This window comes from Camelus bactrianus, chromosome 28 (genome assembly GCF_048773025.1).
Source record: "Camelus bactrianus isolate YW-2024 breed Bactrian camel chromosome 28, ASM4877302v1, whole genome shotgun sequence".
Lineage (NCBI taxonomy): Eukaryota > Metazoa > Chordata > Mammalia > Artiodactyla > Camelidae > Camelus > Camelus bactrianus.
In genome coordinates, this window is record NC_133566.1 from 4,092,345 (window position 1) to 4,107,466 (window position 15,122).

The window sequence follows — 15,122 nt, forward strand, 5'->3', positions numbered from 1 at the left end:
GAACGAACGTCTCTCCACATGCTCAGTTCTGAGAGATAAGTGTGGGTGAAATCCTTCCTTCACCTATCTTGTAGGGAACAAAAAGATTCTCTTCAGTTGCCAACTCCAATCCATACATATATATGAGGAGGTACTAGCTCCACCTCTGTTTTACAGTGAAAGCTGCAGGAACTACAAACCGGCACTCTTAAACAGACTGATAAACCACAGTAAATGTTTCACCTGCAACCCGTTCCCTTTGTGCTAGATGAATGAACGTCACTGCACATGCTCAGTTCTGAGAGATAAGTGTGTGTGAAAGCCGTCCTTCACCTAGCTTGTTGGGAACACATAGTTTCTCTTCAGTTGCAAACTCCACTCCATACATATATAAGGGGAGGTACTAGCTCCAACTCGGTTTTACAGTGAAATCTGCAGGAACTTCAAACCCGCACTAGGAAACAGACTGAGAATCCAGAGTAATAGTTTCTCCTGCAACACGTTCCCTTTGTGCTAGATGAACGAACGTCTCTCCATAAGCTCGGTTCTGAGAGATAAGTGTGTGTGAAAGCCGTCCTTCACATAGCTTGTTGGGAACACAAAGTTTCTCTTCAGTTGTAAACTCCACTCCATACATATTATGGGGAGGTACTAGCTCCAACTCGGTTTTACAGTGAAATCTGCAGGAACTTCAAACCGGCACTAGGAAACAGACTGAGAAACCAGAGTACAAGTTTCTCCTGCAACCCGTTCCCTTTGTGCTAGATGAAAGAACGTCTCTCCACATGCTCGGTTCTGAGAGATAAGTGTGTGTGAAAGCCTTCCTTCACCCAGCTTGTTGGGAACACAAATATTCTCTTCAGTTGCAAACTCTACTCCATACATATATATGAGGAGGTACTAGCTCCAACTCGGTTTTACAGTGAAAACTGCAGGAACTTCAAACCGGCACTAGGAAACAGACTGAGAAACCAGAGTAAATGTTTCTCCTGCCAACCGTTCCCTTTGTGCTAGATGAACGAACGTCTCTCCACATGCTCGGTTCTGAGAGAAAACTGTGTGTGGAAGCCGTCCTTCACCTAGCTTGTTGGGAACACAAAGTTTCTCTTCAATTGCAAACTCCACTCCATACATATATATGGGGAGGTACTAGCTCCAACTCGGTTTTACAGTGAAATCTGCAGGAACTTCAAACCGGCACTAGGAAAGAGACTGAGAAACCACAGTAAAAGTTTCACCTGCAACCCGTTCCCTTTGTGATAGATGAACGAACGTCACTGCACATGCTCAGTTCTGAGAGATAAGTGTGTGTGAAAGCCGTCCTTCACCTAGCTTGTTGGGAACACAAAGTTTCTCTTCAATTGCAATCTCCACTCCATACATATATATGGGGAGGTACTAGCTCCATCTCGGTTTTACAGTGAAATCTGCAGGAACTTCAAACCCGCACTAGGAAACAGACTGAGAATCCAGAGTAATAGTTTCTCCTGCAACACGTTCCCTTTGTGCTAGATGAACGAACGTCTCTCCATAAGCTTGGTTCTGAGAGATAATTGTGTGTGAAAGCCGTCCTTCACATAGCTTGTTGGGAACACAAAGTTTCTCTTCAGTTGTAAACTCCACTCCATACATATTATGGGGAGGTACTAGCTCCAACTCGGTTTTACAGTGAAATCTGCAGGAACTTCAAACCGGCACTAGGAAACAGACTGAGAAACCAGAGTAAAAGTTTCCCCTGCAACACGTTCCCTTTGTGCTAGATGAAAGAACGTCTCTCCACATGCTCGGTTCTGAGAGATAAGTGTGTGTGAAAGCTTTCCTTCATCTAGCTTGTTGGGAACACAAAGATTCTCTTCAGTTGCAAACTCTACTCCATACATATCTATGAGGAGATACTAGCTCCATCTCGGTTTTACAGTGAAAAATGCAGGAACTTCAAACTGGCACTAGGAATCAGACTGAGAAATCAGAGTAAAAGTTTCTCCTGCAACACGTTCCCTTTGTGCTAGATGAACGAACGTCTCTCCATATGCTCGATTCTGAGAGATAAGTGTGTGTGAAAGCCGTAATTCACCTAGCTTGTTGGGAACACAAAGTTTCTCTTCAGTTGCAAACTCCAATCCATACATATATATGGGGAGGTACTAGCTCCAACTCGGTTTTACCGTGAAAACTGCAGGAACTTCAAACCGGCACTAGGAAACAGACTGAGAAACCAGAGTAAAAGTTTCTCCTGCAACCCGTTCAATTTGTGCTAGATGAAAGAACGTCTCTCCACATGCTCAGTTCTGAGAGATAAGTGTGGGAGAAAGCCTCCCTTCACCTATCTTGTTGGGAACAGAAAGATTCTCTTCAGTTGCAAACTCCAATCCATACATATATATGAGGAGGTACAAGCTCCAAATCGGTTTTACAGTGAAAACTGCAGGAACGTCAAAACGGCACTAGGAAACAGACTGAGAAACCAGAGTAAATGTTTCTCCTGCAACCCGTTCCCTTTGTGCTAGATGAACGAACGTCTCTCCACATGCTCAGTTCTGAGAGATAAGTGTGTGTGAAAGCCGTACTTCACTTAGCTTGTTGGGAACACAAAGTTTCTCTTCAGTTGCAAACTCCACTCCATACATATATATGGGGAGGTACTAGCTCCAACTCGGTTTTACAGTGAAATCTGCAGGAACTTCAAACCGGCACTAGGAAAGAGACTGAGAAACCAGAGTAAAAGTTTCTCCTGCAACTCGTTCCCTTTGTGCTAGATGAACGAACGACTCTCCACATGCTCAGTTCTGAGAGATAAGTGTGGGTGAAAGCCTTCCTTCACCTATCTTGTTGGGAACACAAAGATTCTCTTCAGTTGCCAACTCCAATCCATACATATATATGGGGAGGTACTAGCTCCAACTCGGTTTTACTGTGAAATCTGCAGGAAGTTCAAACCGGCACTAGGAATCAGACTGAGAAACCAGAGTAAAAGTTTCTCCTGCAACCCGTTCCCTTTGTGCTAGATGAACGAACGTCTCTCCACATGCTCGGTTCTGAGAGATAAGTGTGTGTGAAAGCCTTCTTTCTCCTAGCTTGTTGGGAACACAAAGTTTCTCTTTAGTTGCAAACTCCACTCCATACATATATATGGGGGGGTACTAGCTCCAACTCGGTTTTACAGTGAAAACTGCAGGAACTTCAAACCGGCACTAGGAAACAGACTGAGAAACCAGAGTAAAAGTTTCTCCTTCAACCCGTTCCCTTTGTGCTAGATGAAAGAACGTCTCTCCACATGCTCGGTTCTGAGAGATAAGTGTGTGTGAAAGCCGTCCTTCACCTTGCTTGTAGGGAACACAAAGTTTCTCTTCAGTTGTAAACTCCACTCCATACATATTGTGGGGAGGTACTAGCTCCAACTCGGTTTTACAGTGATAAATGCAGGAACTTCAAACCGGCACTAGGAAACAGACTGAGAAACCAGAGTAAAAGTTTCTCCTGCAACCCGTTCCCTTTGTGCTAGATGAAAGAACGTCTCTCCATATGCTCGGTTCTGAGAGATATGTGTGTGTGAAAGCCGTAATTCACCTAGCTTGTTGGGAACACAAAGTTTCTCTTCAGTTGCAAACTCCACTCCATTCATATATATGGGGAGATACTAGCTCCAACTCGGTTTTACAGTGAAAACTGCAGGAACTTCAAACCGGCACTAGGAAACAGACTGAGAAACCAGAGTAAAAGTTTCTCCTGCAACCCGTTCAATTTGTGCTAGATGAACGAACGTCTCTCCACATGCTCAGTTCTGAGAGATATGTGTGTGTGAAAGCCGTACTTCACCTAGCTTGTTGGGAACACAAATATTCTCTTCAGTTGCAAACTCCACTCCATACATATCTATGAGGAGGTACTACTCCAACTCGGTTTTACAGTGAAATCTGCAGGAACTTCAAACCGGCACTAGGAAACAGACTGAGAAACCAGAGTATAAGTTTCTCCTGCAACCCGTTCCCTTTGTGCTAGATGAAAGAACGTCTCTCCACATGCTCGGTTCTGAGAGATAAGTGTGTGTGAAAGCCTTCCTTCACCTAGCTTGTTGGGAACACAAATATTCTCTTCAGTTGCAAACTCTACTCCATACATATCTACGAGGAGGTACTAGCTCCAACTCGGTTTTACAGTGAAAACTGCAGGAACTTCAAACTGGCACTAGGAATCAGACTGAGAAATCAGAGTAAAAGATTCTCCTGCAACACGTTCCCTTTGTGCTAGATGAACGAACGTCTCTCCATATGCTCGATTCTGAGAGATAAGTGTGTGTGAAAGCCGTCCTTCACCTAGCTTGTTGGGAACACATAGTTTCTCTTCAATTGCAAACTCCAATCCATACATATTTATGGGGAGGTACTAGCTCCAACTCGGTTTTACAGTGAAATCTGCAGGAACTTCAAACCGGCACTAGGAAAGAGACTGAGAAACCAGAGTAAAAGTTTCTCCTGCAACTCGTTCCCTTTGTGCTAGATGAACGAACGTCTCTCCACATGCTCAGTTCTGAGAGATAAGTGTGGGTGAAAGCCTTTCTTCACGTATCTTGTTGGGAACACAAAGATTCTCTTCAGTTGCCAACTCCACTCCATACATATATATGGGGAGGTACTAGCGCCAACTCGGTTTTACAGTGAAATCTGCAGGAACTTCAAACCCGCACTAGGAAACAGACTGAGAAACCAGAGTAATAGTTTCTCCTGCAACACGTTCCCTTTGTGCTAGATGAACGAACGTCTCTCCATAAGCTCGGTTCTGAGAGATAAGTGTGTGTGAAACCGTCCTTCCCATAGCTTGTTGGGAACACAAAGTTTCTCTTCAGTTGTAAACTCCACTCCATACATATTATGGGGAGGTACTAGCTCCAACTCGGTTTTACAGTGAAATCTGCAGGAACTTCAAACCGGCACTAGGAAACAGACTGAGAAACCAGAGTATCAGTTTCTCCTGCAACCCGTTCCCTTTGTGCTAGATGAAAGAACGTCTCTCCACATGCTCGGTTCTGAGAGATAAGTGTGTGTGAAAGCCTTCCTCATCTAGCTTGTTGGGAACACAAAGATTCTCTTCAGTTGCAAACTCTACTCCATACATATCTATGAGGAGGTACTAACTCCAACTCGGTTTTACAGTGAAAACTGCAGGAACTTCAAACCGGCACTAGGAATCAGACCGAGAAATCAGAGTAAAAGTTTATCCTGCAACACGTTCCCTTTGTGCTCGATGAACGAACGTCTCTCCATATGCTCGATTCTGAGAGATAAGTGTGTGTTAAAGCCGTAATTCACCTAGCTTGTTGGGAAAACAAAGTTTCTCTTCAGTTGTAAACTCCACTCCATACATATTATGGGGAGGTACTAGATCCAACTCGGTTTTACAGTGAAATCTGCAGGAACTTCAAACCGGCACTAGGAAACAGACTGAGAAACCAGAGTATCAATTTCTCCTGCAACCCGTTCCCTTTGTGCTAGATGAAAGAACGTCTCTCCACATGCTCGGTTCTGAGAGATAAGTGTGTGTGAAAGCCTTCCTCATCTAGCTTGTTGGGAACACAAAGATTCTCTTCAGTTGCAAACTCTACTCCATACATATCTATGAGGAGGTACTAACTCCAACTCGGTTTTACAGTGAAAACTGCAGGAACTTCAAACCGGCACTAGGAATCAGACCGAGAAATCAGAGTAAAAGTTTCTCCTGCAACACGTTCCCTTTGTGCTAGATGAACGAACGTCTCTCCATATGCTCGATTCTGAGAGATAAGTGTGTGTGAAGCCGTAATTCACCTAGCTTGTTGGGAAAACAAAGTTTCTCTTCAGTTGCAAACTCCACTCCATACATATATATGGGGAGGTACTAGCTCCAACTCGGTTTTACAGTGAAAACTGCAGGAACTTCAAACCGGCACAAGGAAACAGACTGAGAAACCAGAGTAAAAGTTTCTCCTGCAACCCGTTCAATTTGTGCTAGATGAACGAACGTCTATCCACATGCTCATTTCTGAGAGATAAGTGTGTGTGAAAGTCGTCTTTCACCTAGCTTGTTGGGAACACAAAGTTTCTCTTCAGTTGCAAACTCCACTCCACACATATATAAGGGGAGGTACTAGCTCCAACTCGGTTTTACAGTGAAATCTGCAGGAACTTCAAACCGGCACTAGGAATGAGACTGAGAAACCAGAGTAAAAGTTTCTCCTGCAACCCGTTCCCTTTGTGCTAGATGAACGAACGTCTCTCCACATGCTCGGTTCTGAGAGATAAGTGTGTGTGAAAGCCTTCTTTCTCCTAGCTTGTTGGGAACACAAAGTTTCTCTTTAGTTGCAAACTCCACTCCATACATATATATGGGGAGGTACTAGCTCCAACTCGGTTTTACAGTGAAAACTGCAGGAACTTCAAACCGGCACTAGGAAACAGACTGAGAAACCAGAGTAAAAGTTTCTCCTTCAACCCGTTCCCTTTGTGCTAGATGAAAGAACGTCTCTCCACATGCTCGGTTCTGAGAGATAAGTGTGTGTGAAAGCCGTCCTTCACCTTGCTTGTAGGGAACACAAAGTTTCTCTTCAGTTGTAAACTCCACTCCATACATATTGTGGGGAGGTACTAGCTCCAACTCGGTTTTACAGTGATAAATGCAGGAACTTCAAACCGGCACTAGGAAACAGACTGAGAAACCAGAGTAAAAGTTTCTCCTGCAACCCGTTCCCTTTGTGCTAGATGAAAGAACGTCTCTCCATATGCTCGGTTCTGAGAGATATGTGTGTGTGAAAGCCGTAATTCACCTAGCTTGTTGGGAACACAAAGTTTCTCTTCAGTTGCAAACTCCACTCCATTCATATATATGGGGAGATACTAGCTCCAACTCGGTTTTACAGTGAAAACTGCAGGAACTTCAAACCGGCACTAGGAAACAGACTGAGAAACCAGAGTATAAGTTTCTCCTGCAAACCGTTCCCTTTGTGCTAGATGAAAGAACGTCTCTCCACATGCTCGGTTCTGAGAGATAAGTGTGTGTGAAAGCCTTCCTTCACCTAGCTTGTTGGGAACACAAATATTCTCTTCAGTTGCAAACTCTACTCCATAGATATCTATGAGGAGGTACTAGCTCCAACTCGGTTTTACAGTGAAAACTGCAGGAACTTCAAACTGGCACTAGGAATCAGACTGAGAAATCAGAGTAAAAGTTTCTCCTGCAACACGTTCCCTTTGTGCTAGATGAACGAACGTCTCTCCATATGCTCGATTCTGAGAGATAAGTGTGTGTGAAAGCCGTCCTTCACCTAGCTTGTTGGGAACACATAGTTTCTCTTCAATTGCAAACTCCAATCCATACATATTTATGGGGAGGTACTAGCTCCAACTCGGTTTTACAGTGAAATCTGCAGGAACTTCAAACCGGCACTAGGAAAGAGACTGAGAAACCAGAGTAAAAGTTTCTCCTGCAACTCGTTCCCTTTGTGCTAGATGAACGAACGTCTCTCCACATGCTCAGTTCTGAGAGATAAGTGTGGGTGAAAGCCTTTCTTCACGTATCTTGTTGGGAACACAAAGATTCTCTTCAGTTGCCAACTCCACTCCATACATATATATGGGGAGGTACTAGCGCCAACTCGGTTTTACAGTGAAATCTGCAGGAACTTCAAACCCGCACTAGGAAACAGACTGAGAAACCAGAGTAATAGTTTCTCCTGCAACCCGTTCCCTTTGTGCTAGATGAACGAACGTCTCTCCACATGCTCGGTTCTGAGAGATAAGTGTGTGTGAAAGCCTTCTTTCTCCTAGCTTGTTGGGAACACAAAGTTTCTCTTTAGTTGCAAACTCCACTCCATACATATATATGGGGAGGTACTAGCTCCAACTCGGTTTTACAGTGAAAACTGCAGGAACTTCAAACCGGCACTAGGAAACAGACTGAGAAACCAGAGTAAAAGTTTCTCCTTCAACCCGTTCCCTTTGTGCTAGATGAAAGAACGTCTCTCCACATGCTCGGTTCTGAGAGATAAGTGTGTGTGAAAGCCGTCCTTCACCTTGCTTGTAGGGAACACAAAGTTTCTCTTCAGTTGTAAACTCCACTCCATACATATTGTGGGGAGGTACTAGCTCCAACTCGGTTTTACAGTGATAAATGCAGGAACTTCAAACCGGCACTAGGAAACAGACTGAGAAACCAGAGTAAAAGTTTCTCCTGCAACCCGTTCCCTTTGTGCTAGATGAAAGAACGTCTCTCCATATGCTCGGTTCTGAGAGATATGTGTGTGTGAAAGCCGTAATTCACCTAGCTTGTTGGGAACACAAAGTTTCTCTTCAGTTGCAAACTCCACTCCACTCATATATATGGGGAGATACTAGCTCCAACTCGGTTTTACAGTGAAAACTGCAGGAACTTCAAACCGGCACTAGGAAACAGACTGAGAAACCAGAGTAAAAGTTTCTCCTGCAACCCGTTCAATTTGTGCTAGATGAACGAACGTCTCTCCACATGCTCAGTTCTGAGAGATATGTGTGTGTGAAAGCCGTACTTCACCTAGCTTGTAGGGAACACAAAGTTTCTTTTTAGTTGCAAACTCCACTCCATACATATCTATGAGGAGGTACTAGCTCCAACTCGGTTTTACAGTGAAATCTGCAGGAACTTCAAACCGGCAATAGGAAACAGACTGAGAAACCAGAGTATAAGTTTCTCCTGCAACCCGTTGCCTTTGTGCTAGATGAAAGAACGTCTCTCCACATGCTCGGTTCTGAGAGATAAGTGTGTGTGAAAGCCTTCCTTCACCTAGCTTGTTGGGAACACAAATATTCTCTTCAGTTGCAAACTCTACTCCATACATATCTATGAGGAGGTACTAGCTCCAACTCGGTTTTACAGTGAAAACTGCAGGAACTTCAAACTGGCACTAGGAATCAGACTGAGAAATCAGAGTAAAAGTTTCTCCTGCAACACGTTCCCTTTGTGCTAGATGAACGAACGTCTCTCCATATGCTCGATTCTGAGAGATAAGTGTGTGTGAAAGCCGTCCTTCACCTAGCTTGTTGGGAACACATAGTTTCTCTTCAATTGCAAACTCCAATCCATACATATTTATGGGGAGGTACTAGCTCCAACTCGGTTTTACAGTGAAATCTGCAGGAACTTCAAACCGGCACTAGGAAAGAGACTGAGAAACCAGAGTAAAAGTTTCTCCTGCAACTCGTTCCCTTTGTGCTAGATGAACGAACGTCTCTCCACATGCTCAGTTCTGAGAGATAAGTGTGGGTGAAAGCCTTTCTTCACGTATCTTGTTGGGAACACAAAGATTCTCTTCAGTTGCCAACTCCACTCCATACATATATATGGGGAGGTACTAGCGCCAACTCGGTTTTACAGTGAAATCTGCAGGAACTTCAAACCCGCACTAGGAAACAGACTGAGAAACCAGAGTAATAGTTTCTCCTGCAACACGTTCCCTTTGTGCTAGATGAACGAACGTCTCTCCATAAGCTCGGTTCTGAGAGATAAGTGTGTGTGAAACCGTCCTTCCCATAGCTTGTTGGGAACACAAAGTTTCTCTTCAGTTGTAAACTCCACTCCATACATATTATGGGGAGGTACTAGCTCCAACTCGGTTTTACAGTGAAATCTGCAGGAACTTCAAACCGGCACTAGGAAACAGACTGAGAAACCAGAGTATCAGTTTCTCCTGCAACCCGTTCCCTTTGTGCTAGATGAAAGAACGTCTCTCCACATGCTCGGTTCTGAGAGATAAGTGTGTGTGAAAGCCTTCCTCATCTAGCTTGTTGGGAACACAAAGATTCTCTTCAGTTGCAAACTCTACTCCATACATATCTATGAGGAGGTACTAACTCCAACTCGGTTTTACAGTGAAAACTGCAGGAACTTCAAACCGGCACTAGGAATCAGACCGAGAAATCAGAGTAAAAGTTTCTCCTGCAACACGTTCCCTTTGTGCTAGATGAACGAACGTCTCTGCATATGCTCGATTCTGAGAGATAAGTGTGTGTGAAAGCCGTAATTCACCTAGCTTGTTGGGAAAACAAAGTTTCTCTTCAGTTGCAAACTCCACTCCATACATATATATGGGGAGGTACAAGCTCCAACTCGGTTTTACAGTGAAAACTGCAGGAACTTCAAACCGGCACAAGGAAACAGACTGAGAAACCAGAGTAAAAGTTTCTCCTGCAACCCGTTCAATTTGTGCTAGATGAACGAACGTCTATCCACATGCTCATTTCTGAGAGATAAGTGTGTGTGAAAGCCGTCCTTCACCTAGCTTGTTGGGAACACAAAGTTTCTTTTTAGTTGCAAACTCCACTCCATACATATATATGGGGATGTTCTAGCTCCAACTCGGTTTTATAGTGAAAACTGCAGGAACTTCAAACCGGCACTAGGAAACAGACTGAGAAACCAGAGTAAATGTTTCTCCTGCAACCCATTCCCTTTGTGCTAGATGAACGAACGTCTCTCCACATGCTCAGTTCTGAGAGATAAGTGTGTGTGAAAGCCGTACTTCACTTAGCTTGTTGGGAACACAAAGTTTCTCTTCAGTTGCAAACACCACTCCATACATATATATGGGGTGGTACTAGCTCCAACTCGGTTTTACAGTGAAATCTGCAGGAACTTCAAAACGGCACTAGGAAAGAGCCTGAGAAACCAGAGTAAAAGTTTCTCCTGCAACTCGTTCCCTTTGTGCTAGATGAACGAACGTCTCTCCACATGCTCAGTTCTGAGAGATATGTGTGGGTGAAAGCCTTCCTTCAACTATCTTGTTGGGAACACAAAGAATCTCTTCAGTTGCCAACTCCAATCCATACATATATATGGGGAGGTACTAGCTCCAACTCGGTTTTACTGTGAAATCTGCAGGAACTTCAAACCGGCACTAGGAATCAGACTGAGAAACCAGAGTAAAAGTTTCCCCTGCAACACGTTCCTTTGTGCTAGATGAACGAACGTCTCTCCATATGCTCGGTTCTGAGAGATAAGTGTGTGTGAAAGCCGTCCTTCACATAGCTTGTTGGGAACACAAAGTTTCTCTTCAGTTGTAAACTCCACTCCATACATATTATGGGGAGGTACTAGCTCCAACTCGGTTTTACAGTGAAATCTGCAGGAACTTCAAAACGGCACTAGGAAACAGACTGAGAATCCAGAGTATAAGTTTCTCCTGCAACCCGTTCCCTTTGTGCTAGATGAAAAACGTCTCTCCACATGCTCGGTTCTGAGAGATAAGTGTGTGTGAAAGCCTTCCTTCACCTAGCTTGTTGGGAACACAAAGATTCTCTTCAGTTGCAAACTCTACTCCATACATATCTATGAGGAGGTACTAGCTCCAACTTGGTTTTACAGTGAAAACTGCAGAAACTTCAAAATGGCACTAGGAATCACACTGAGAAATCAGAGTAAAGTTTCTCCTGCAACACGTTCCCTTTGTGCTAGATGAACGAACGTCTCTCCACATGCTCAGTTCTGAGAGATAAGTGTGGGTGAAAGCCTCCCTTCACCTATCTTGTTGGGAACACAAAGATTCTCTTCAGTTGCAAACTCTACTCCATACATATCTATGAGGAGTACTAGCTCCAACTCGGTTTTACAGTGAAAACTGCAGGAACTTCAAACTGGCACTAGGAATCAGAGTGAGAAATCAGAGTAAAAGTTTCTCCTGCAACACTTTCCCTTTGTGGTAGATGAACGAACGTCTCTCCATATGCTCGATTCTGAGAGATAACTGTGTGTGAAAGCCGTCCTTCACCTAGCTTGTTGGGAACACATAGTTTCTCTTCAATTGCAAACTCCAATCAATACATATATATGGGGAGGTACTAGCTCCAACTCGGTTTTACAGTGAAATCTGCAGGAACTTCAAACCGGCACTAGGAAAGAGACTGAGAAACCAGAGTAAAAGTTTCTCCTGCAACTCGTTCCCTTTGTGCTAGATGAACGAACGTCTCTCCACATGCTCAGTTCTGAGAGATAAGTGTGGGTGAAAGCCTTTCTTCACGTATCTTGTTGGGAACACAAAGATTCTCTTCAGTTGCCAACTCCAATCCATACATATATATGAGGAGGTACTAGCTCCACCTCGGTTTTACAGTGAAAGCTGCAGGAACTTCAAACCGGCACTAGTAAACAGACTGAGAAACCACAGTAAAAGTTTCACCTGCAACCCGTTCCCTTTGTGCTAGATGAACGAACGTCACTGCACATGCTCAGTTCTGAGAGATAAGTGTGTGTGAAAGCCGTCCTTCACCTAGCTTGTTGGGAACACAAAGTTTCTCTTCAATTGCAAACTCCACTCCATACATATATATGGGGAGGTACTAGCTCCAACTCGGTTTTACAGTGAAATCTGCAGGAACTTCAAACCCGCACTAGGAAACAGACTGAGAAACCAGAGTAATAGTTTCTCCTGCAACACGTTCCCTTTGTGCTAGATGAACGAACGTCTCTCCATAAGCTCGGTTCTGAGAGATAAGTGTGTGAAACCGTCCTTCACATAGCTTGTTGGGAACACAAAGTTTCTCTTTAGTTGTAAACTCCACTCCATACATATTATGGGGAGGTACTAGCTCCAACTCGGTTTTACAGTGAAATCTGCAGGAACTTCATACCGGCACTAGGAAACAGACTGAGAAACCAGAGTATCAGTTTCTCCTGCAACCCGTTCCCTTTGTGCTAGATGAAAGAACGTCTCTCCACATGCTCGGTTCTGAGAGATAAGTGTGTGTGAAAGCCTTCCTTCATCTAGCTTGTTGGGAACACAAAGATTCTCTTCAGTTGCAAACTCTACTCCATACATATCTATGAGGAGGTACTAGCTCCAACTCGCTTTTACAGTGAAAACTGCAGGATCTTCAAACTGGCACTAGGAATCAGACTGAGAAATCAGAGTAAAAGTTTCTCCTGCAACACGTTCCCTTTGTGCTAGATGAACGAACGTCTCTCCACATGCTCATTTCTGAGAGATAAGTGTGTGTGAAAGCCGTCCTTCACCTAGCTTGTTGGGAACACAAAGTTTCTTTTTAGTTGAAAACACCACTCCATACATATATATGGGAATGTTCTAGCTCCAACTCGGTTTTATAGTGAAAACGGCAGGAACTTCAAACCGGCACTAGGAAACAGACTGAGAAACCAGAGTAAAAGTTTCTCCTGCAACCAGTTCCCTTTGTGCTAGATGAACGAACGTCTCTCCACATGCTCAGTTCTGAGAGATAAGTGTGGGTGAAAGCCTCCCTTCACCTATCTTGTTGGGAACAGAAAGATTCTCTTCAGTTGCAAACTCCAATCCATACATATATATGAGGAGGTACATGCTCCAACACGGTTTTACAGTGAAAACTGCAGGAACTTCAAATCGGCACTAGGAAACAGACTGAGAAACCAGAGTAAATGTTTCACCTGCAACCCGTTCCCTTTGTGCTAGATGAACGAACGTCTCTCCACATGCTCAGTTCTGAGAGATAAGTGTGTGTGAAAGCCGTACTTCACTTAGCTAGTTGGGAACACAAAGTTTCTCTTCAGTTGCAAACACCACTCCATACATATATATGGGGAGGTACTAGCTCCAACTCGGTTTTACAGTGAAATCTGCAGGAACTTCAAACCGGCACTAGGAAAGAGACTGAGAAACCAGAGTAAAAGTTTCTCCTGCAACTCGTTCCCTTTGTGCTAGATGAACGAACGTCTCTCCACATGCTCAGTTCTGAGAGATAAGTGTGGGTGAAAGCCTTCCTTCACCTATCTTGTTGGGAACACAAAGAATCTCTTCAGTTGCCAACTCCAATCCATACATATATATGGGGAGGTACTAGCTCCAACTCGGTTTTACTGTGAAATCTGCAGGAACTTCAAACCGGCACTAGGAATCAGACTGAGAAACCAGAGTAAAAGTTTCCCCTGCAACACGTTCCTTTGTGCTAGATGAACGAACGTCTCTCCATATGCTCGGTTCTGAGAGATAAGTGTGTGTGAAAGCCGTCCTTCACATAGCTTGTTGGGAACACAAAGTTTCTCTTCAGTTGTAAACTCCACTCCATACATATTATGGGGAGGTACTAGCTCCAACTCGGTTTTACAGTGAAATCTGCAGGAACTTCAAACCGGCACTAGGAAACAGACTGAGAAACCAGAGTATAAGTTTCTCCTGCAACCCGTTCCCTTTGTGCTAGATGAAAAACGTCTCTCCACATGCTCGGTTCTGAGAGATAAGTGTGTGTGAAAGCCTTCCTTCACCTAGCTTGTTGGGAACACAAAGATTCTCTTCAATTGCAAACACCAATCCATACATATATATGAGGAGGTACTAGCTCCAACTCGGTTTTACAGTGAAAACTGCAGGAACTTCAAACCGGCACTAGGAAACAGACTGAGAAACCAGAGTAAATATTCCTCCTGCAACCCGTTCCCTTTGTGCAAGATGAACGAACGTCTCTCCACATGCTCGGTTCTGAGAGATAAGTGTGTGTGAAAGCCGTCCTTCACCTAGCTTGTTGGGAACACAAAGTTTCTCTTCATTTGCAAACTCCACTCCATACATATATATGGGGAAGTACTAGCTCAAACTCTGTTTTACAGTGAAAAATGCAGGAACTTCAAACCGGCACTAGGAAACAGACTGAGCAACAAGAGTAAAGATTTCTCCTGCAACCCGTTCCATTTGTGCTAGATGAACGAACGTCTCTCCACATGCTCAGATCTGAGAGATAAGTGTGTGTGAAAGCCGTCCTTCACCTAGCTTGTTGGGAACACAAAGTTTCTTTTTAGTTGAAAACTCCACTCCATACATATATATGGGAATGTTCTAGCTCCAACTCGGTTTTATAGTGAAAACGGCAGGAACTTCAAACCGGCACTAGGAAACAGACTGAGAAACCAGAGTAAAAGTTTCTCCTGCAACCAGTTCCCTTTGTGCTAGATGAACGAACGTCTCTCCACATGCTCAGTTCTGAGAGATAAGTGTGGGTGAAAGCCTCCCTTCACCTATCTTGTTGGGAACAGAAAGATTCTCTTCAGTTGCAAACTCCAATCCATACATATATATGAGGAGGTACATGCTCCAACACGGTTTTACAGTGAAAACTGCAGGAACTTCAAATCGGCACTAGGAAACAGACTGAGAAACCAGA